We start from the raw sequence: 22,741 nt of genomic DNA on the forward strand, positions 1-22,741 counted from the left end.
ACTGACATTTTTCTTCAATGAGATAGCAAGCAGAAGATTTTGCAAAGCTTTCGTGCATATTTTAATTGAAGATAATGATTCTCCCTTGCTTTCTTGCAACCAACCTTAAATAGACTTCTGATCTAAGAATTTGGAATGCCAATATAGAGAGTTTAAGATGAGTAATTATACTTTCCCTTTCATCGGAAATTCAATGAAAATTTATAATAACCAGATACTTTGCTTCCTATAATATTGACTTATGAATTTCAGCTAAATAGAAACTACAATTTCACGGCATTTGCTGCTTCACCCAATTTGCTGTTATACACATTATTCTGAAAGTCTAACACTAACAGGAAGTAATTCAATATTTTCTACTTAGAATCCAGCTCCTAAAAGTCTAAGTGAAATGTAAGTAGAATTTATGGTGAAAAGCTTTTTACTGTTTAGAAGGCCTGAAGAATACAAGATGGTTCTTTTAAAGGAGAGGAAGTTAAGACATTCAAATAGCATTTTTTTCTTTCTTATGTAACTAATGCTAGTGATTTTCCTCTTTCTATAGGGTCTAGAGGTTTGAGCAGATTATAAAGCTGTCGTTGTTTCTTCAAAATCACAGAATGTGAAGATGACGATGCAACTGCTTTATGTCAAAGGTTCTACATAAAGATTTAATGTCTCTCTTCTCCCCACCATCATCATTTGTTTATCTTATGTACACTAGGATAAGAATGGGCCTGAAGAACTATATAAGATGTCCCCCATAAAAAATGCAAATCCAAACTATGAAAAATTTGTTAAATCAAGCACAAAATCACAAGCAATGGAAGTATGTTCTAAGAGAATTTTAGATAATAACATAGTATCTAAACAGAAGGAGTAATCTGCAAGACGGTGTGGCTAAAGCATTGTTCACACATGCACTTTTTGCAGCATACCCCCATAATCCTTTTTCTTCTTGTATCTCAGATAAGTCATTACCTAAGGCAAAAATCCAGTTATCATAGAACGGAAAAAGTGATTAATTTTCCCTTTTCCCTGATTTCTCATAACAGTAGCTATCCCTTAGTCATCTCTAGCAAAAACAAAAGTTCCCTGTGCCATCTTGAAGATAAAGTTGTCTTCTACCAACTTTGGTTGGTGGCCCAGCTACGTCCCTCTTTCTGGACAGGGAGAACCTGGCTTCAGTGCCAATACTTTGGTAACCTCTACATTAGAGTACTATAATGCACTCTATATGAGTTTGCCCTTGAAGATGGTTCAGAAGCTGCAATTTCGACAAGTTGCAGCAGCCAGACTGATAACAGGGACAAGAAGGTCTGAACGTATAAAACCAATTCTGGCTTACTTGCATTAGCTGCCTTTAAGTTTCTGAGCCCAATTCAAGGTGCTGGTTTTGACATATAAAGCCTTACACAGTTCAGGACTGTGATACCTAATGGAGCACCTCTCCCCGCGTGAGCCTACCTGTACGTTACACTTATCATCTAAGGCCCTCCTCTAGCTGCCTCCTCCGAGGGAGGCTTGAAATGTGGCAACAAGGGAGAGGGCCTTCTTGGTGGTGCCCCTCCCCCAATTATGGATGAACTCCTCAGTGAGGCTCACCTGGAGTGAACATTGTTATCTTTTCAGTGCCAGGTTAAGACTTTACTCCCAGAAATTTGGCAGGCATATGATAGGTTTTTAATCAGTTAATAGGATATTGTTTCGATATGTATGTGTGTCTGCTGCGTTTATATGTTTGTAGCTAAACTATTTTATATTATGCATAATACTGTAATTTCAAGTTGTTTAATCATAGAATCATAGAATAGCAGAGTTGGAAGGGGCCTACAAGGCTATCGAGTCCAACCCCCTGCTCAATGCAGGAATCCACCCTAAAGCATCCCTGACAGATGGTTGTCCAGCTGCCTCTTGAATGCCTCTAGTGTGGGAGAGCCCACAACCTCCCTAGGTAACTGATTCCATTGTCGTACTGCTCTAACAGTCAGGAAGTTTTTCCCGATGTCCAGCTGGAATCTGGCTTCCTTTAACTTGAGCCCATTATTCCATGTCCTGCACTCTGGGAGGATCGAGAAGAGATCCTGGCCCTCCTCTGTGTGACAACCTTTTAAGTATTTGAAGAGTGCTATCATGTCTCCCCTCAATCTTCTCTTCTCCAGGCTAAACATGCCCAGTTCTTTCAGTCTCTCTTCATAGGGCTTTGTTTCCAGACCAGTGATCATCCTGGTTGCCCTCCTCTGAACACACTCCAGCTTGTCTGCGTCCTTCTTGAACTGTGGAGCCCAGAACTGGATGCAATACTCTAGATGAGGCCTAACCAGGGCCGAATAGAGAGGAACCAGTACCTCACGTGATTTGGAAGCTATACTTCTATTAACGCAGCCCAAAATAGCATTTGCCTTTCTTGCAGCCATATCACACTGTTGGCTCATATTCAGCTTGCGATCTACAACAATTCCAAGATCCTTCTCATTTGTAGTATTGCTGAGCCAAGTATCCCCCATCTTGTAACTGTGCCTTTGGTTTCTATTTCCTAAATGTAGAACTTGGCATTTATCCCTACTAAATTTCATTCTGTTGTTTTCAGCCCAGCACTCTAGCCTATCAAGATCACTTTGAAGTTTGTTTCCATCTTCCAGGTATTAGCTATCCCACCCAATTTTGTGTCATCTGCAAATTTGATAAGCGTTCCCTGCACCTCCTCATCCAAATCATTAATAAAAATGTTGAAGAGCACTGGGCCCAAGACTGAGCCCTGCGGTACCCCACTCGTTGCCTCTCCCCAGTTTGAGAAGGTTCCATTGATAAGTACTCTTTGAGTCCGATTCTGTAGCCAACTGTGAATCCACCTAATAGTTGTTCCATCTAGCCCACTTTTAGCTAGTTTGTTAATCAGAATATCATGGGGCACTTTGTCAAAAGCTTTGCTGAAGTCAAGATATATGACGTCCACAGCATTCCCACAGTCCACAAGGGAGGTTACCTGATCAAAAAATGAGATCAAATTAGTTTGACAGGATTTGTTCCTGACAAATCTATGTTGGCTTCTAGTAATCACTGCATTGATTTCAAGGTGTTTACAGATTGACTTCTTTATAATCTGCTCCAGAATTTTCCCAGGGATGGATATCAGACTGACTGGTCTGTAGTTCCCAGGTTCCTCCTTTTTGCCCTTTTTGAAGATAGGGACGTTAGCCCTCCTCCAGTCATCCAACACCTCAACCGTCTTCCATGATTTTGCAAAGATAATAGACAGAGGTTCTGAGAGTTCTTCCGCTAGCTCCTTCATTGCTCTAGGATGCAGTTCATCGGGCCCTGGAGATTTGAACTGATTCAAGGAAATTAGGTGTTCTTTGACCATTAGTTTATCAATCTCAAACTGCAATCCTCCTTGTAAATGATCCAGAGAGCTTTGACTATTGGACAGTATAGAAATATAATAAACAAAATGAAATAGCACATGTCCTAGAGCTATCATTATTTGACCCTTTACAGCTGTCACTTATGATTTAACAGTGAAATGTTATTCAAATCATATTTAAGTCTGGACACAAGATGCAGTATGAGGAAAGTAAGAGGAAGATGAAACAGAAGTGTATGCAACAGTAGCAGGGTGAAGAATCCTAAAATAAACACATTTCCATTTCCTCAAGGCATTGTACCTTAAGCTTAGGATCAAGTGGTCAAAACTTAAACACCTATTTAAAAATCTGTGATCGCCGTGACCTCAAACAATGAACTTACTATAGTTTCTCATTTTCCTCAAGTTTAAGGGTGACCGCAATTAACTCTGTTTAATATGTACACACTGATCATCCCAAGAGGTAGTCACAACTTCAGTCTTTTTAAAATCTACTGCATTGTACACATACAAATGGTTGTGTTGTGTTTTTGCTTATCCTCTCAATCTTTTTGCAAATTTTAGGAATTGTTGTTCCAGATAAACAAGTAAAACTTCGAATGAGGTCAAGGTAAAATGTGAAGCTCATTTGATGTTGCTAAAACTTCAACACCAGGCAGGAGGACAAACTTTGCTTACACAGAGCCCCTTAACCAAAAATGGCTACTCACCATTAACAAAGATCATCAAACTTAAACATGAACTAGCAACCAAACCCTGCAAGAAACCTAACATAATAATTGATGGTCTCAAGTACTAGTTCTCATCCACTTTGTCCAATACAAAGTATGCCATTATCTGACAAGAATGTTCTTTTGCTGTTTCCAAAGACCAGAGCGGTCAATATTTCAGGTAAGAAAGAGACACAGATCAGACATTAAAAGTGTCAATGGTGGGGGTGGGGAGGTGGATTTTAATACTCAAGGACATATTATGGCCAGAATTAGCGCAACTATCTTTAAGTATAACACAAAGATGTAGAATTCATTAGATATATCAGATGAATTTTAAAACAAAAGCTACAATGTTTTTTTCATTACTGAAGGCAAGCCACCCTGTCATGTTAACCTTATATTTTCAGGTATAAAGATTGAATTGGCATGAGGTGGTTGCACTCTTTATGCTCTGACAACAGTGGGTGTGACAGGCACTTTACATTTATCTGTCTCCTTAGGACTATGACAAGTCACATCCATTTCAATGGGTTAGTCTAAGACTGCATCCAATCCCCACTCAACACACAAATATGCATTCTCCAGAAAGCTGCTTGCATGAGTGAAAGGCATTTCACTTGAGCAAGTGGGAGCTCTAATTTCCCCCAATATTCCCCTTACTACATCTAACTTGTGAGTCATAATAGGCTGCCAAAGAAAGGAGGAAATCAGAATATCCTGTTACATGAACAGAGCAATGCTTATGGCTGTCTTGATCCCATCCATTACATACATGTACAACTATATAAACTTTCAGATCACTTTATGAATCTGACAAAGTAGGCTCTAGCCCAACCTCCCCCAACCTGATGCCCTTCAATGTTTTGGACTTCAACTCCCATCAGCTAGTGACCAGGAATGCTGAAATTGTCATCCAAACATTTGGAGGGCACCAAATTGGGAAAGGCTATTCTAGTCTACAACAGGGGTGGGAAACTGAGAGGTCTGGGAGGCACTTTTGCTCCTGGATGCCCCTTGCCCTGTACCAAAAATAAAATTTTAAAAATGGTGTCCGTAGCAGGTACAGAATACCCAATTAGTTTGTTTCTGAGGTAAATTTGACCTTTTGGGAGCCCCATAGCCATTACAGACGTCATTCCCCCCCCCCACTTCACAGGGTGGGGTCACAGCGGGGACAGCAGGGGACGTGTGCAACCTATGGACTATGTGTCACTCACTCCTGCTATACAAGCTCGTACCATAACAAGTGACTTTCTTATTTTCGTTACAAAATAATCAAGTAAAATAGTGAAAAATACATGCAAACTTATCCAGTAAAATAATGAAAAATACACGCACACGGCCAGGAGTGCCTACTATCAGCTTCAGCTGATACGCCAGCTGCGCCCCTTCCTAGAATTGGAAGACCTAAAGATGGTAGTGCACGTGCTGGTAACTTCGAGGCTCGACTTGTGCAATGCGCTCTACATAGGGCTACCTTTGTGCCTAGTCCAGAAACTTAAATTAGTTCAAAATATGACAGGAAGGTTGGTCACAGGTACACCTAGGGATGATTATATTATACCAATTTTAAAATCACTTCACTGGCTGCCAATTAGTTTCTGGGCGAAGTATAAAGTGTTGGTTATTACCTTTAAAGCCTTACATGGTTTCGGTCCAGGCTACCTGCAGGATTGCATTCACCCATACAATCCACCCCGCACACCCAGGTCCTCTGGGAAAGGTTTACTCCAGTCAGCCACAACTAGGCTGGCAACTGTTACCCAGAGGACCTTTTCTTCTGCCGCCCCCAGACTGTGGAATTCATCAGCTTAATGTTCTCTCGGAGTTTAAGACAGCCAAAAAGACTAGTCTCTTCCGGCTGGCCTACCCGGATGAATTTTAAACCTAAGAATTTTAAGATGCTGTGATTGTTATTTTAATATTGTATTGGTTTTATATGCTCTATTAACTAATTTTAAGCATTATATTGTTTTTAGTGTTGTTCCCCGCCTTGATCCAGAGGGAGAGGCGGGTAATAAATAAATAAATTACCATTATTATTATTATTATTATTATTATTATTTAAATATTTGTGGGGGGAAATATATTTGAGACAACGGACTATTGTAAGGAAAAAACATACTAAAAGTTGCAATTACTAGCTCAATGTAAAATCTTGAAAAGCTAATTTACAAGAGGGACACATTTGACCCCCATAGAAGCAGAAATAATACAATATAACATTATTGTTCCTTTTCAGCCATTTCCAATAATATGATGGGAAAAGTCAGGTTTCTTACCTGTAACTGAAGTTCTTCGAGTGGTCATCTATGCATTCACACACATGGGCTCTGTGCTTGCGCAGAGCTCATATCAGACACTTCTAAAGCTAAAGGAAACCTTTTGGGGAGGGAACCCCTCCCCCACTATTGCGCAAGCGCTGGTGATTCCCACCAAAACTTTAGTTATAAAAACAGAGACCGACATGTGGCCTCTATATTAAAATTGCTTTTAGACACAACCAAAAAACACTGTAGCGGGGAAAGGAGGGTGGGTTGTGTGAATGCATAGATGACCACTCGAAGAACTTCAGTTACAGGTAAGCAACCTGACTTTCTTCTTCGTGGTCTATGCATCACACATATGGGTGAGTAACAAGTTCACATACCTGGAGGAGGGGAAGTGTTTTATCACCGAAGAACTTCTGAGAGTATCGTTCTTCCAAAGGAGCAGTCACCCCTTGCTCGAACATCGAGTCTATAGTGCTGCACAAATGTGGAGGAAGTAGCAGCTTTACAGATGTCTTGCATGGAGACTCCCTTGCCAAACGCTACAGACGTCGACGTTGCCGTCGTGTAATGGGCTTTAACCGATTCCGAGAGCCGTAATCCCGCTAATGAGTAGGCAAGTTTGACTGTCTGTGCTATATTTATTTATTTATTTATTACATTTCTATACCGCCCAGTAGCCGGAGCTCTCTGGGCAGTTCACAAATCCAATGGGCTAATCTCTGTGTTGAGATTGCCTGACCATAACACACGAATAAAGTTTGTGTTTTCCTAAAATGTTGCGTTCTGTCTTTGTAAAAAGAGAGGGCTCGCCTAACGTCGAGTGTATGCAGAGTTGACTCGAGTGCTGTACCGGGCGCTGGGGAAAAAGCAGGAAGAACATTGTCCTGCGTTGTGTGGAAATCTGACATTACCTTGGGTCGAAAGATTATATCAGGGCATAGGACAACCTTGACTCTATGAAATATAGCTTACGGAGGGTCGATCCGTAGTGCTTGTAACTCACTTGCACGCCTGGCCGAAGTCATCGCTACAAGAAAGGCTACCTTCATGGACAGAAATCTCAAATCCACTGTAGCAAGTGGTTCGAATGGTCTTTTTGACAATGCATGAAGGACTACTGAGAGGCTTCAAAAAACATACGAAAAGTTGCAATTACTAGCTCAATGTAAAATCTTGAAAAGCTAATTTACAAGAGGGACACATTTGGCCCCCATAGAAGCAGAAATATTACAATATCATTATTGTTCCTTTTCAGCCATTTCCAATAATATGATGGAAAACCCCTTATTTTGCATCAAGCAGGACATTGCAACTGTTTTCCATAAATAAGGTTCATCAAAACTAGAATAGACCAAAGATTCTCATCTGCATTGATGATAGTTTGAGATATTTTACATCCATGTTGTATAAAAGCTTTTGATATTTCTACTTGCATGCTGCATATATTTTTAGCATTTGTACATTTAGATTTGGGGTGAGGTGGATTTGTTAATTGCACACTATTGTTGTTGCTTTTCCAATTATATTTTTCCAATACAACAACATTAATGTTTTTTTTTGCTGTCACAGTTATTTGTATCCCTTTTGTTTTCTAGCACATATTCTTGACTGGATTTCTTGTTTCTCAACAGAAGCCCTAATTCAGCAGCTCTTCTAGAACTTGATGCTCCACACCAACAGTGGAAGGCTTAAGTATGAAACACTTTCCCTCCAGATACATAAAGACCTTGTTTCGTACAACTCTCTCTGTGCAGAAGTGGTTTATGCTGCTGCAGTTGGGGATTTCAACCCCTGCCTTACTTATTGATTGATTGGTTGATTTGATATAAAACAATTTTATCCTGCCTTTCCTCAAAAGACTACAGTGGCTAACCATTAAAATAAAAATCCCATTTCAGTGGGAAAAGGGACAGCAGTGGTAATCTATCTTGAATTTAGTGGCTTTGATGCTAAATTGCTCTTCAGTTCACATAAAGGGAGGGATTTCTTCCAATTCTCCCTCCACCTCTATTTCCCCATATATCCCACACTAATGCGAAGGATTCCCCAACTGGAGACTACAGAAGGGAGAGATGGAAAAGCTCCTTTCCGTGAATTCTGTCCAATTTCTGGATGTTAAATCAGAATCCAAAGTCAGTATTAGAGATTAGACATTCTCAGAACTGTCTAAAAAATAATAATTAGCATTTATATAATACATTTTAAGTATTCAAAATGCTTCACATACAAGATTTCAGTAACAAATCCTAACTAATCAATCAAAAATGCATTTCATCTTCCATAAAGATATCTAGCAAAAGAATTAGTGTAGCAGTATGGCTAAGTGAACAAACTAGAAATTTCCAAATTCAATCTCATAAACCCACAAACTCTTGGGGGTGCTAAAGTACTATATGAGTGACTGTGAATCATCATCATCACCAAAATCATATTATATAAGAATACAGTATTGTGTACAGCTTATTACTAAAGATCCACCAGACCAATTTTGCTCATCTTTGTTTTAAACTGAAGCTTGAGCACTATAGATGTGCAGAAAATTTTGAAATTTTGAAAAGTTCAAAGCTTGTTATTTAATAGAAATTAATTTCCTCCACGCCAAAACAGGCAGTGCAGCCCCTCCGCCAGTGGGATGGTGGACAGCCTTGCTTGGCTAATTAGTGTGGTGCGAAGGCAGACCCCAGCCCAGCTGCCATCAGGGAGGGAGAAAGGGATGGAGGCGGCCAATTGGGACATATGAGGGAGGAGGAGGGGCTGTGCCACATTCAAATTTTGGTGGGGGGATTCACTATCCATGAGCCACGTTTGCATTGTTCATCAGACCCTCTGTAGTGAGGAGATTGAAGGAAAGAAACAGGACTATTAGTGCCCATGGTAACATGGGCTTTACCCTAGTAACGACAACAACAATACAACCTACTTCACTCATCAATGCATTCTAGCAATAAAATATGACCCCTAAAATTCAAGTCAAGTATATACTACTAGATACTGCCATTTTCCACCTTTGAATTATTTTTCCAATTCTTTTCCTAACATCCTTCCCAACTTTGAATGCTGGAAACAGTATATTCCACTACAAATATCTTGGTCACTCCTGCCACTCATACAGTACCAGAATGTTCTTTCAAACACAGATTGGTTCTGCTAACATCTTTAGCATTAACAAGAGACTACTGGAGTTCAAAGAGAAGCTACAGCTGGCAAAGCATCAGTGGGGTAAAGCTTAACACAAAAACTCAAAGCCAGTGTGAGTTGTAAAATGTTCAAGCTAATTGCTAGTTAATTTTTTATTTAAAAGACTACACATAAATTCATCTTTTTCAGTTCTCATTTGTAGTCAAAATAAACTAACATAGTATACAAAGTAGTAACATCAAATGGCACACACATTTTTGTTGTCTCCAAAACACAAGTGCCATTTGTGAAAAGCATAAAGCAAACCCATAGATAGAAAACAGTAAATATAAAATATGCATTTGCACATAAATTCTTTATACAGGTGAGATAAGACCTTTATAGACAAACTGGGAATGTTTTAAGACACAAATTACTACATTTCATAGAAATTGCAGAAGATTTTCTATTTCTTATAAATCCCTACAGTATTATCTTTATGAATACAAGTAAACATGTACCTTCCCACCTGTTTTATTTGCTCTAAATTCTCTTTTTGGACACTTTCAAGACAAAATCAATGTTACAGCTAATATGCACTACAGAAAAGCAGATATTCCTTTATAACTAGTAACAATAACTTTTATTAACTCCGGAAATAAAATTAATAACGATTCCCGAAATTGATTTTGATAATTCAAAGCCATACACAAAAACATTGTTTTGTTGCTTCAGAGATGATTCCCTCCCTGTTGAATGGAAGAGCAGAGGCTCCATAAATTATTAGGCCAAAAGGGAAGACCCATGAATTGTAAAGAGATAATTTTCCTTTGAAGCATCTGCCAATGCAGTGCAGCTATTTCCCACTTTATGGCACACTGGGATATTTCCAGGGAGCTTTACATTCATGGCTCCATGATTTGAAGCAATGTTAATATAAATATAAGCAAGCCACATACTGTACTTCTCTCACAACTATTCAGTAAGACCTTATTGCTTATTCTTCATACATATTTTAAGCATAGGTGTTTACAAGTGTGATATACAACCAAGCTTTGCAGGGTGGAGTGTTCCTATTCAGTGTCCTCCTCTAGGACATTACATTTCATTCTTCCTCCTACCCAGTTTTCAAAAAAAAATCCCAGTCAGCAATTGACTGGGTCAGTGTTCACTGTTGAGCTTTAAAAAAAAAAATCTGTCCCTATGAAAACTGTTTAATTTTACCCATTGTTTGGAATTTGCTGCCCATTACCTATACATTGATAAGTAAATATGTAAATTTCACCTAGCAACTTTTAAAAGTTTTACAACTAGCTCAACACTGTACCATCAGTGCAAAATTCAACAAAAAAGTTATTGATTATGCCACACTGGGTTAAATGTATTTTTAATTGTCTATAATTTCCTGTGTTCTTTGTTGTCTTTCTTTTTCCATATCTTTATCAATAAGAATATCTCTCTTCCTTTATAAAGCTTTAACCTAATGTATGCTGTAAGCTCAAAACCACCTGTTTGTCTAAACTCTATGGCTAGGTTCGGACAATCACAGCGAGGAAAGCAACCATTGTGGTTGCTCCCCCCTACACATGCCACACACATAACCAGCATTTCCATTATTCCCCGTACAGCAGTGAGTGTTGGGATATTGTTCAAAGCCTGCACACAGCACACCAAGGGAGAGTTATATCCACCCTGCAGCCTACAATGTGCAGTAGAGGTTGTATGCCCGGTTCGGACAACACATCAATCTGCACTGTATCATGGGGAATAATACAAATAGCAGTCATGTACGTCACACCCACAGGGATGGAAGGAGCAACTATGATAGTTACTTCCCTCACTGCAATTGTCTGTATTCATCCTATAACATTACAGTTTATAGTTGTAACTTCTGCCTGAAAGGCGGCCAAGAAACATTATAAATAAATAAATAAATAAATAAATAAATAAATAGAACAAAGGAGTAGGAAAGATTAGGAGAACCCCTATGAAAAGAAAAGAAAAATAGCTCAGGATCTCTTAATCTTTAAAAATTACTTCTACCTATGAGAATGGCTGCACAATTCCACACTCACTCTGTCTTCATGGATAGAACATCTCACATGTCACCTTGGTCAGGAAACAGCTGTAAGAGATTGGAAATACCTTCTATTTCTGACCTGTTGCTTCTAACTTCCTTGACAGCTGAAAGATGCCAAGAACACAACTCACAGGATCCCCAATACAAGACTTATATAATTCTCATGTGGAACATAGGAAGCTTCCTTATACAGTGACAGACCATTGATCCACCTAGTCCAGTACTATCACACTGACTGACAGCGGATCTCCAGGGTTTCAGGCAGGAGTTTCCCTGCCAAACTTGGAGGTGCAAGTGATTGAACCCGTGACTTTCTGCCTGCAAAGCATGTGCTCTACCACCGAGCTACGGACCCTTCAAACCTGGGTGGCTAGCCTCTACACAAGAAGTATTCCCACCCTAGACTATAGTTTCCCAAAAACCTCTGTAGGTTGTCCTGCCCAAGGATTAGAATTCAAAGGACTGATGGATGTGGTATTATCAAATTGGCTTCCACTGAGGTGTCTGGGAGCTAGCGGAGGGTCAACAGCAGTCCTGATGTTTGTTACACCTTGTCTAGAGAGACCAGCAGCATGGAGCAGTGGTGTGTTGGATAATTTGTCCAACAACGTAACTTCCTTATCAACCTCTGCAATAATGTAACAGCATAACCTCTGCAAGGACAACTCTCTAGGTGGGAGAAGAAACGATGCAGTCTATAGAGAAGTGCTGGCATCTTATAAAACTCTTGAGTCATGGCCAGAGACGCAAGTTTTGTTAAATCCTGTATAAAAGGAACTAGTCAAAGTCATGCAGGTGAGAAGTTTCAAGACACCTAATGGCTGGGTTCACATGTGCATAGCTTATTTTCCCTGCCCTCTTCCCCTCTACAGTCCTCCCACTTGACAGGTGGCTGCAGTAAACCCAAGGAAGTTTGCAGTATCAGGACAAAACCTGATACACAGCATCTGGGAGTGTGTGTGTGGGAGATGACCCAATTATCAATCAAAACCATGCTAATTTCCAATAGTGCAGCAGTGCTAAATCACAATTGCACACATTGGGCATAGGAGGAAGGGAGCTGCTAAATGCTCTTTATTTTTGGTTCTCACTATAGCGCAGTTTCACTGCTTCACACTGCAGCATGTAGATATCAACTGGCGCTACAAAAAAATTCTTTTTTTCGTTTTTGCATTGCACTACTTTGGTGTTTCAGAGGAGGTTTAGAGCTTTTCTCATTGGCTATCTGTAACTGCTGGAGCACTAGACCATCATGGCTTATTGTGTAGAGTGAACCTTGACATTCTGTAATGTTGGCATGAACCAATAAGAGTTGTTTTAATTGCCACAATGACCAAGAAGGATACACCATAAAGATGTCTAGGTAGTCACTTGGTGGGCATAGCTAGATGAGGTTCAGAGGTCCATAACTTAATATAAGCTGTTCTATGCCAAGCAGCTGTGGCTCAAATTACTAGAATCTGGATATAGGCTGCGGACAAAGAGGTAGTGTTATATACTGCCAACATTATTTTCTGACTGAATGGTCGAGGAGTTTTATATGCAGACATTTAAGAGGGAACTAAGCCAACAGTTCCAGTGGTGAGTTGGTAACCACCAGCCACCCCAACCAGTTCCCTCTTTTGCAACAGAATACTATATGGACTTTGGTTCCTTCCAATTTGGTTCCTTTTGAACTATTTAGATTATCTTACCACTGAGGTTTCAACTTATTTGTCAGACTGTAGAAGCACAAAAGGAATAGTCAGTAATTATGTAATAAAGTCAACTGAAGCCTCTGTTGTTCTGCAGTGAAGATGCTTTGCATGGAAATGCTGAAAGCAGAGTATAACCTACACAGCATAGAAAATCTACACTAGGGAAAGAGAATGCTGGGTCACAAAGTAAGTGACCTGAAAACTCAGCATTATGCAAAATACGAACTACATGAATTCAAAAGTCATCCAAATTATTTGAAGTTTCACGCCACAGTGACCTCACTGGGGTGAACTACCTTGCTTGAATTATGCAGGCAGCTCAGAATTTTGCTGTGCAGTTTAGATGCTTTACAATAAGAATTAGATGCTTTAATTTAACATATAACACAGACTTGGGTCACAAGTGATGCAGGCTTGGTTTGGTCAGGGCAAAAGGGGTCAAAGGCCAATACTACTGTGCTGAACATACTGGGAGACTTAAAGATGAGTAGAAATAAGGTAATCAGGATAATAAAAGCCTAAGCTTTTTCCACACCCACTCCCACCCTGCAGAATGAAGAAAAACAATAGCTCTTTAATTCAGTAGGATGTTCTAGGGCACTGTTATAGCATGTCAAACCAGAAACTCTTGCACATTTTTTGAACTCCTCAAAAACTGCTTGAATCTGCTTCAGCAGATTTTTCACAATATACACATTAAAACACCTGTGCCTGACCTAACCTCAGGCTTGCACCAAAGGGCTCTTTCCAAAAACAAGTTAATGTTTCACAGACCAGCCTTCTCTTTCCCTAGCAGATTTGCAACTCAAAGCTGACCCCAAAACCAGCATCCTAAGCCAGTGTGCAAACTCTGTAGAGCTGTTTATAGCAGCAGTGTTATGCATCTGACAGGTTTATTTGTGTAACAGTTTATGTTTTCATTATGTTCTGTCATCTGTTACACAGCATTTGTATTTAAGAGGATCCTACTGTATCTAAGGTGTTTACTACGAATTCCAAATAGCTGAACTGCTGCCTGGGAAGGTTCAGGGTTACTCCTTCTACCTGCAGCAATAGGTAAAACATTAACCACCTTTTCAAACACCACTAATAGGTTATGTTATCATTAGTTTAGATTAATCTGAAAAGTGAGTGAAAATGAGTTAAAAGTTGCTGTTTATTTTCTCTCTAAAATATAGTACTGGCTGAAGAGACAGTTTTACAAAACACACTTTTTAGCATTTCTGCTCACTTTGTTAATATCACTGGGCGAACTATTTGAAAAGCATACACAAGACTTTGCCTTGAGGACAGAAAGGGTCACAGCTCTCATAGCTCATTAATAGAATATATACTATGTAGGTATAAAGGTCACAATCTCTAAAAGGTTCTGTCTCTATCATCTCCTGTTAAAGAATCGTAAGTAATGGGACTAGGGAGGACCTTAATCCAAGACCCTGAAAAGCTGCTGCCAGTCAGAGCAGGCAACTAGATGAACTACTGGGCTGATTCTGTAGAAGGGGCGTCATCTGTGCGCAAATGGAACATATAATTTGAAGGGATGTACATCAGTGGTTTACATGCAAAAGTATGTAAACATAGGCCTTAGCTAGACCTACCGTTTAATCCAGGACGGAGGAGGGAAGATCTCACATTGTGTTTAACACGAGATCCCTCCTCTGTTTACACGTGAGGCGCGATAACCTCAGGAAGAGAGACGTCGCACCCGCCATTTTTTGTTTTTTTACTTTTTAAGGAGACGGAGCGCACAAACGCTCATGCGCTGAAGGTAAGTTTTTTAAAAAAATTAACTATTTCCCCGCTCCCCCCATCCTAGCCTCGATGGGTGCAGTGCCCCTAGCACGGAACCGGGCCACATGTTCATCTCGGGCTCAGCCCGAGACCATGGAAAAAGCAGGCCCAAAGGGGAGGGCTCTATCCCGGGGCAAGGAAGGGATGATCCCTCCCTGATCCCGGGATCTCCTGTGCGTCATCTGGATGCACAGGGATGATCCCGGGGTTCGCCCCGGGATAAAGCCTGGTCTAGCTAAGGCCATAGTTTCAATCCTTGGCATCTCCAGTTTGGTCTGGGAAATACACCTAGAGAGTTGCTACCAGTCAGTATGGACAATACTGTGAACCACCCAGAGAGCTTCGGCTATTGGGTGGTATAAAAATGTAATAAATAAATAAATAAATAAAATACTGAGCTCAGCAGACCAGTGGTCTGACTTGTTATAAAACCTATGTTCCTAAGAGCAAGGAAGAATATATATTAGGGAAGGGCCATACCTAAGCATTAGAGTTCATGCTTGCATGTAAAAGGACCTAGGTTCCATCACTAGCTTCTCCAGGTACAGCTGGGCAAGACCTCTGTCTGAAACCTTGGAGAGCCACTGCTAATCACTCCCTTTCACATAACCATTCATCCCCTGCAAACTTCATGGGGGCAGGCAAAACCAAAGAACTTTAGGGTGAGGGGTGAGATTGCCTTTAAATTGGAGGTGGCAGAGGGTTTTCAACAATTATTTTTAACAAGGTAAAAGCCCTTCTGCAGCCCAGCAAAACTGGAGCAAAATGCCCCTTCGGAACAATGCTTCACCATGATATAGTGTGGTTCTTAGGGGCATTCGGGGGTGGGGTGGGGAGTTGGCTGCTGCCACTGGCCAAAAGGTGACAATGGTAGTCAGTAACAGTGTTATCGGCCAGCTTTCCAGCATCTTCTCTGATCAGCAAACATCTTAAAGGAAGAACCAGCAGTTTCCAGCTATAGACCACCAAATGAGAAAAGGAAACAGTAACCCAAGTGAGCATGATGTCTAGGCCAAAACTATCGAGAGTCACACCTGAGTTGATTGTTGCAACAAGAAAAAGGTGAAGCACCTGAGTTGTTTGTTGCAACAAGGAAAGGGTGAAGCAAGGACGAGAAACCGTATGTATTTTGTGCGGCCAGAAAAGTTTATTTCATTTCATAATGCCCAATAGTTAAAGCTCTCTGTGTGGTTAACAAAAATTAAAACCATAAGGTACACCATTAAATATAAAACAACCCACAATATAAAAATCCAACAAGACTAAACCAAATAGCAATGGATAGATTTTAAATACAGATTAAAAGCAGCAGAGATAAAAGATTAGGATGCTAAAATGTTAAAATACTAGGGAAATAAAAAGGTCTTTACCTGGCACCGAAAGGAGTACAATAATATAGGTGCCAGAAAAGATGTGCATGTGCCCATCATGAGATAAAATGTCTGATGAAACACAAAGCTAGAACCTGATGCAAGTACAGTCACACAGTACTATGTCACCTAAGTTTTCAGTTCTTGAGAAATTCATACTTCAAAAGAGAGACATACACTTTTCTTCCCACCCACTAACTACTATGGCACCTAACTCTAATTCCACAATGTAAACATCAAATATTTGAGAAAGATTAGAGTTCGTTTTTGTTAATCCCATTCTGTGCTGCGACAAAGATAGCATTTTAATCAAATTTTTAGCACACAGAGCATTTATACTACAAGACAGACAAGAGATCTGCTCAGATCTTGAAAGAAATATGGCAAACATATTTCAACATGCAACATTCAGATATTGGAATGCCAAACTACAAACTGAAATATTTACCTTCATAATTTAATTATCTATACACAATTTGTGGCCTGCTTATAATTTATGATCAGTAATAGAACAAACAACAAGTTAAAATTAAGCAACAAGATAGAATTAAGGGTAAAATAGATAAATGAGTCATTTTAGGGTGAGAAACCTACAGTCATTCCTGAGCCAAGGATTCTAGAAATAAGAAATAATACTTTGAAGTATCTGCCTATGGATCTCATATCTCTTGTACCATTGCACATAGTAACTTGATTATCTACAATGATCACAAAGTCTCTTTAGTTCATAGATATATAGGGTGGGAGTTCCTAGATGCAAATTGTGTTTACTTGGTTAGGCACTGATTAACGATGTAAAACCACTGTAAGAATGCTGTGCAAACCAGTAGCAATAGTAAACCCAGACTGTGTCAAAACTTCCTTTTTAAGTCCCCCAAAAACATAATTACAAATTCCAAGGTTCAAAGGGATTACAAGGTAGAATGAAGCAAGTAAAAGAAATAAAGGAATTCAAGATTAAAATGAATAACTTTCCCTAACTAACCTGCAAATTAAAAGCTACCAAAGGAAATCTTGCCTTGAGATAAATTTCCAGAGATGACGCAACATAATTCATACAGCTAGCGTTAAACCAGATGAAGTGGATAATGGGAGAGATTTTTTAAAAAATGAATCTTAGTCCAGTTCATCCCACCAGCTCAGGATAAATACAACACTTTAAAGCATTATTTAAAGTGCACATTTTGCAGGTAAAAAAGTAAGACAAAATACTAATAGAGCAGGGCCAGACCTCCCATGGAGCAGGGTGAGGCAGACACCTTAGGCAGTGAAATGCAAGGAATGGCATGAGGGCCCTGCTGCTGTCCTTGCTTGCCAGGGCTGGCACCAGAAGGACCTGCTGCTACTGTGTGCTCCCTGCCACTATGCCTCCAACTGCCCTTCCTACCCCGTTGCTTTGCTCGCAGATCCTTGCAGACTGAGTGCCCACAGGCTGGCCAGTTTTTTTAAAGGCCACGCTGACCACTTTTCTGGATAACATAGCTCTTCAGTTCATGGCAAAAGGATGGGAAATGTGGCACCAAAGCAATGAGTGAGCTGGGTGGGGCAGGGTGGGAAGGTGACAGACATGGTGAGCACACAGGCGGGAGTGGAGAGACAGATGGGGCAGGGGGAGACAGATGGGGCTGGCGGGAGACGAATGCAGCAGTGGACAGGGGGAGATAGATGAAGCAGTAACAGGAGGCTCTCTGGAGGCAGGGGAGCTTGTGTCGGCGCTGTAATGGAGATTCCTGGGATTTTAATGCTACTGATATTCACTGAAAGATCTGTTTCAACTGGTTAATTTAAGTTTATCTTCTCTCTCTCTCTCTCTCTCTCTTTCTCTGAATGCTGATCTTACCCCACTATTTTTCATTCTCCAGACTGATTTCTCTGCACTCCATCCATTCCCACCTTTTATTTATTTGCTAATTACACTTTTGTAATTCTTTGGGCAGTGTACAAGCAAAATTACAAACATAAAATACAAAACAGTAAATAATTATAAAAAACATAATAAAACCAGCATAGAATAAAACCAAGTTAAAATCCACAGCAAGAGGTAAACAATGCAGCACATGATACCAAAGTAAAACCAACAACAAAATAAAACCGTGTGAGGATCTAAAAGTACTGAACACAGTTCCTAAATGCCTGAGAGAATAAAAAAAATAACTTCACCTAGTTCTGGAAAAACCATAATAATATAAGTGCCTGGCAAGCCTCCCTAGGAAAGGCATTCTACAGATGTGGATCCACTTCTAAAAAGGTCCTCTCTCTTGTAGCCAGTCACCTTGCCTCATTTGGTGGGGGCCCTGGAGGAGGGCTTCAGGCAATAGGATCCAGGTAGGTAGGCATGGGGCCAGCCACTCCTTTAAGGCTTTACATATTAAACCCAACACTTTGAATTGGGCCTAGAAACAGACTGGTAGCCATTACAAATGGCAAATTATTGGTATAATATCACTGTATTGGTCAATACCAGTTAACTGTCTAGCTGCCGTGTTTTGGACTAATGAAAGTTTCTAGACCATTTTGAAAGGCAGCCCCACTTAAAACACATGACAACAATACAAATACAAAGCACAACCGTTGCAAGTCTACTTCTGAACAGATAAAGTAATAATTAGTCAATCAGCCCCAGCTGACAATATGCACTCTGAGCCACTGAGGCCACTTGTGACTTTAGTGACAATGGTGGATCCAAGAGGGCCTCCAAATTATGCACCTGATTTCCCTGTCTTATCCCAGACAATCTGCATCCAGCACAAGCATATCAGTGAGAGAGATGATGGAAGAATGCCTGTATCACTACATCTACGTTGCTCCTCCTCTGCCTAGGTCCAAAGGTCCATATTGGTACTGGTGCCAGTTTTACAAACCCCTTACAGCTAGTCAACAATGCTGTATGGCTTGCATGAATCTGTGACTCCTCAATGTATGACTGCTAAAAAAATTAAGTCTTGTGTGATGCTGCTGAGCTGATCAAGTAGAGATGAAGCTGGCAGACAGAAACAGATTAAAAAGAGAGCCAGAAGGAGGAGGGAGAAAGTCCAGACTACATGGCCTAGACTAGTTGTGAGTGGTTCATCTGGTGGTCACCCTATTCTGGAGGGGGCTGCATTCCTCCTATTTTGTGGGGGGACGGACGATCAGTCCACAGACCTGATCTACGTACTTGCTTAAAAAAATGTATTGGCTTAAATCCAGAATTCCTATGAATGGAACATTGCTCATATGATATTCCAGCTGGGCAGGAGAAGTTGATTTTCACCCATTTTCCTTCTCAATGCAGCCCCCTGAAAAGTTGTTCCAGAGCATGGGAGGTCCTCTGAAACCTTGTGGGAGGTGGTGTTAGACGGGGACAGAGGGAAAGGAGAAATAGCAAAAATCCCCCCTTCCTCCAGTGGGAGCTTCAACTAGATCTCCATCTCTTTCATGAGCAGAAGGAGCACTCTCAATCCATGTTTTCTAAGCATTCTCTACGTTTATACCACAAGCTTTAGAAAAACATGTAGTAATGCTTTTTTTAATAAAACAACAACACTTATTACCTTGCATTTCTGCAGTTAACACAGTGAGTTAATTAAAAGCCCTAACTGGATATAAGAAAATGTTAAGGCAATTTTTGGAAGGGGGAGCAATATTGATAGTACTGGAACTGCTGTTTTACTTAGCAAAATTAACTTCAAAGTAGTTAAGTAGCTTGACTGTTGGACAATTCAGATAATTTCATAGTGAATTTGCTCAGTTTTTAAAAAGGCTATTCTAAAATTTGACATAAACTATTCTGAAGCCTAAAAGAAACAACCTCAGTTACCTTGAATATTTTAAGAAGAACTATTTACAAGAGCACCAATATATGAGCCACAAATTCAATTATGGATACATTTCATACGTTGAGAAGCTAACCCCAGCAAAACGCATCTTCCTTTCTAGGCCACTTTTATACATGTGTAAGTTGCCAAATTATTTTCCTCACCAGCAGCTTTTTGTGCTTGCTCTTTTTCAATATTTCTCTTTTTAAAAGTTGTACAAATCTTTTACTTTTAAGATGTACAAAAATCTATTTGAGATTGGTTTATAAAAATGATATATTTTCATTATTCAAAAAATGTAGTGGTGGCCACTACATTTATATACTACATGGTGCAAACTTATACCCACCTCTCTGAAGCAAACCTCGCAGCTCCTTTGCAAGCAGGAGTCGTAGGTCCTTTTCACATTGATCAGACCCATTCAGGTGGGACCCTAGATAATACAAAAAGAAATAATCTCAATATACACTGAAAATTCTACATAAACTATATACACTACCAGTCCACAGGAGAGCATTAAGAATGTCAGCTACAGTTCCCTATGAACAATTGGAGCATGCCTGCCAAACAAATTCTAATCAGAATGTACTCTTTATGGCTAAAAGATCCCACAATCTTTCTCAGAGGCCTTATAGGTGGAGAGAGAATCAGTGAAATTGAAAACTAGTGTGATTAATTTGGGCCAATGAGGGTCTCATCTGAGCAAGCACTGCTGGAAATGAAAGCAGTTTTGTGGCAATGAATTTGGGTCTATGGATTTGCCTAACACATCGAACCATTTATGTGCTATGATAGAGACAGCCTCAAACTTCCCTGGCTTGTAAGGCTTAAAACTTTGATGCGACTTGAATGTGTAGCACTTCACCCATCATCCTTTCCTGAAATATGGATTCGGATCTTAGAATTGCTTATTTATATTGCTGTTACCTAATTCAACCAATAGATCAAATCATGCCACTGATGGTAATAGTTGAAATGGGAGCCAAGTGCACATTCCCAATTAAATCCCAATTAAACCGCCCAGAGAGCTTTGGCTATGGGGCGGTATATAAATTTAATAAATAAATAAATAAATATGTAAAGTGATTCAGGTAAACTCTTTTGAAAAGGAGGCTGAAGCTTGATCACTCTTAAATTGTACTTCACTGGTAATGTTGCCAGATTATTATTGCACACCTTTAGTTTATTATATGGATCTGGTATGTTACTTTGCAGTCCTGAAAACACAACTCCCCGCCCCCCCCCCCCAAGCAAACATGGCAAAAGTGGACTCTACAACATGGCCTTCTCCTAAGCAAAGGAGACAAAGGGAGTGGCTGTCAGATGGCAGTAGTTTGCTTCCGCACCTTGAATACTTCCTAAATGGGGCCCTTAAGGGAGATCGATAGGATCGTGAAACTAAAAAAGAAAAGAAATATAACCAATAAGGTGAGAAAACACAGGAAGAAGAGGATAGAAAGATTGAATAAAAAACACCTCAATAAATTCTCTCACAGAAGACACTCCCAATGAGGTTGCCACAATGGTGGACGAAAGAGGGATTAGTCAGGAACCCTTCAAGACATGCGCAGTAGATGCTGAGGGAAGGGTTCCTGCCTAAAATGCCTCAGCTATAGAAGTTTTCCAAAACAAGGCTCTGCGCAGCTGCAGAACCCATGTGTGTGATGCACAGTGACCACATAGAAGAATCCACTTGTTCAATTTCAAGCCCCATATTGTAGAGAGCTTCCTTGGGACCTCTTGCATGATTTAAAACAGGGGTGGGCAACTTGTAGACCAACAACTTCCAGAGGGCACAACTCTGATTTAAACCATACTTTCATGAGTTAATTCCAACAAATCACTGAGATTTGTGATTTTGAATCTGTACCAAGGGGGACTCAAATTAAGCTCTCAATTTCTTAAATTTATTGTCAGTGTGGGAGAACAGACCCAGAATTAACAACAAGAATTCCTGACTTTTTTTCAGTAGCTTTTGTTCTCATTCATGCTAAATACACTGCAAGACCAAAGGTCTTGTATTTCAGAGGCTCATCTAATTAAAGCACACATTTTTGATGGTGTGAAAGAAACATTTAAGAAAGGTCAACATTTCCTTTCTACAAATTTTTGCCTGGTGCAACACAATTTCAGTCTCCAAATGAAATCTGGGAGTTTATCATGCACTTTTAACTGACATTTAAAAATCACCTGCTGGTTTATGAGCTGAAGACAATGCTATCTATTGAAGGACAATGCTCCCTTATAGCAGAAACAGTGAAACCGAAAGACATACTTGAATCTTCACCAGTTTTTACAAACAGGTACATTCCAAAGCTGTTAAAATGTACACACATTTACTTTTACATGCAATTATCATACAAAAACCAAATTAGCCTGAAACTGAGCATGCAATTATAAAACATTTAAGATGTCCCTCAACCTCTTCTCAACTCAGTGGGTGATCTAATTTACAGAAAAGGATTTCAATACTTGATGATTCCAAAGCAAGCAAAAGTATTTCTAAAATCCAACGAATTGTAATTTATAGTCCTGGTTTATCTGAATAAAACATGGCTAC

General features: G+C 39.9%; 1 protein-coding gene across 5 annotated transcripts in view; it reads right to left on the minus strand.

The window, feature by feature from the left end:
- The window catches only part of PTPRF (protein tyrosine phosphatase receptor type F), a 589,418-nt gene that overhangs the window by 494,933 nt on the left and 71,744 nt on the right, over positions 1 to 22,741 (minus strand). For all 5 annotated transcript variants that reach the window (XM_063140104.1, XM_063140096.1, XM_063140111.1 and 2 more), the window contains exon 2: positions 20,531 to 20,614. The gene's annotated coding sequence lies outside the window, so the exon portion shown is untranslated. The remainder of the gene's footprint in view (positions 1 to 20,530; positions 20,615 to 22,741) is intronic.

Source organism: Elgaria multicarinata, chromosome 1, assembly GCF_023053635.1.
Source record: "Elgaria multicarinata webbii isolate HBS135686 ecotype San Diego chromosome 1, rElgMul1.1.pri, whole genome shotgun sequence".
In the NCBI taxonomy this organism is placed as follows: domain Eukaryota; kingdom Metazoa; phylum Chordata; class Lepidosauria; order Squamata; family Anguidae; genus Elgaria; species Elgaria multicarinata.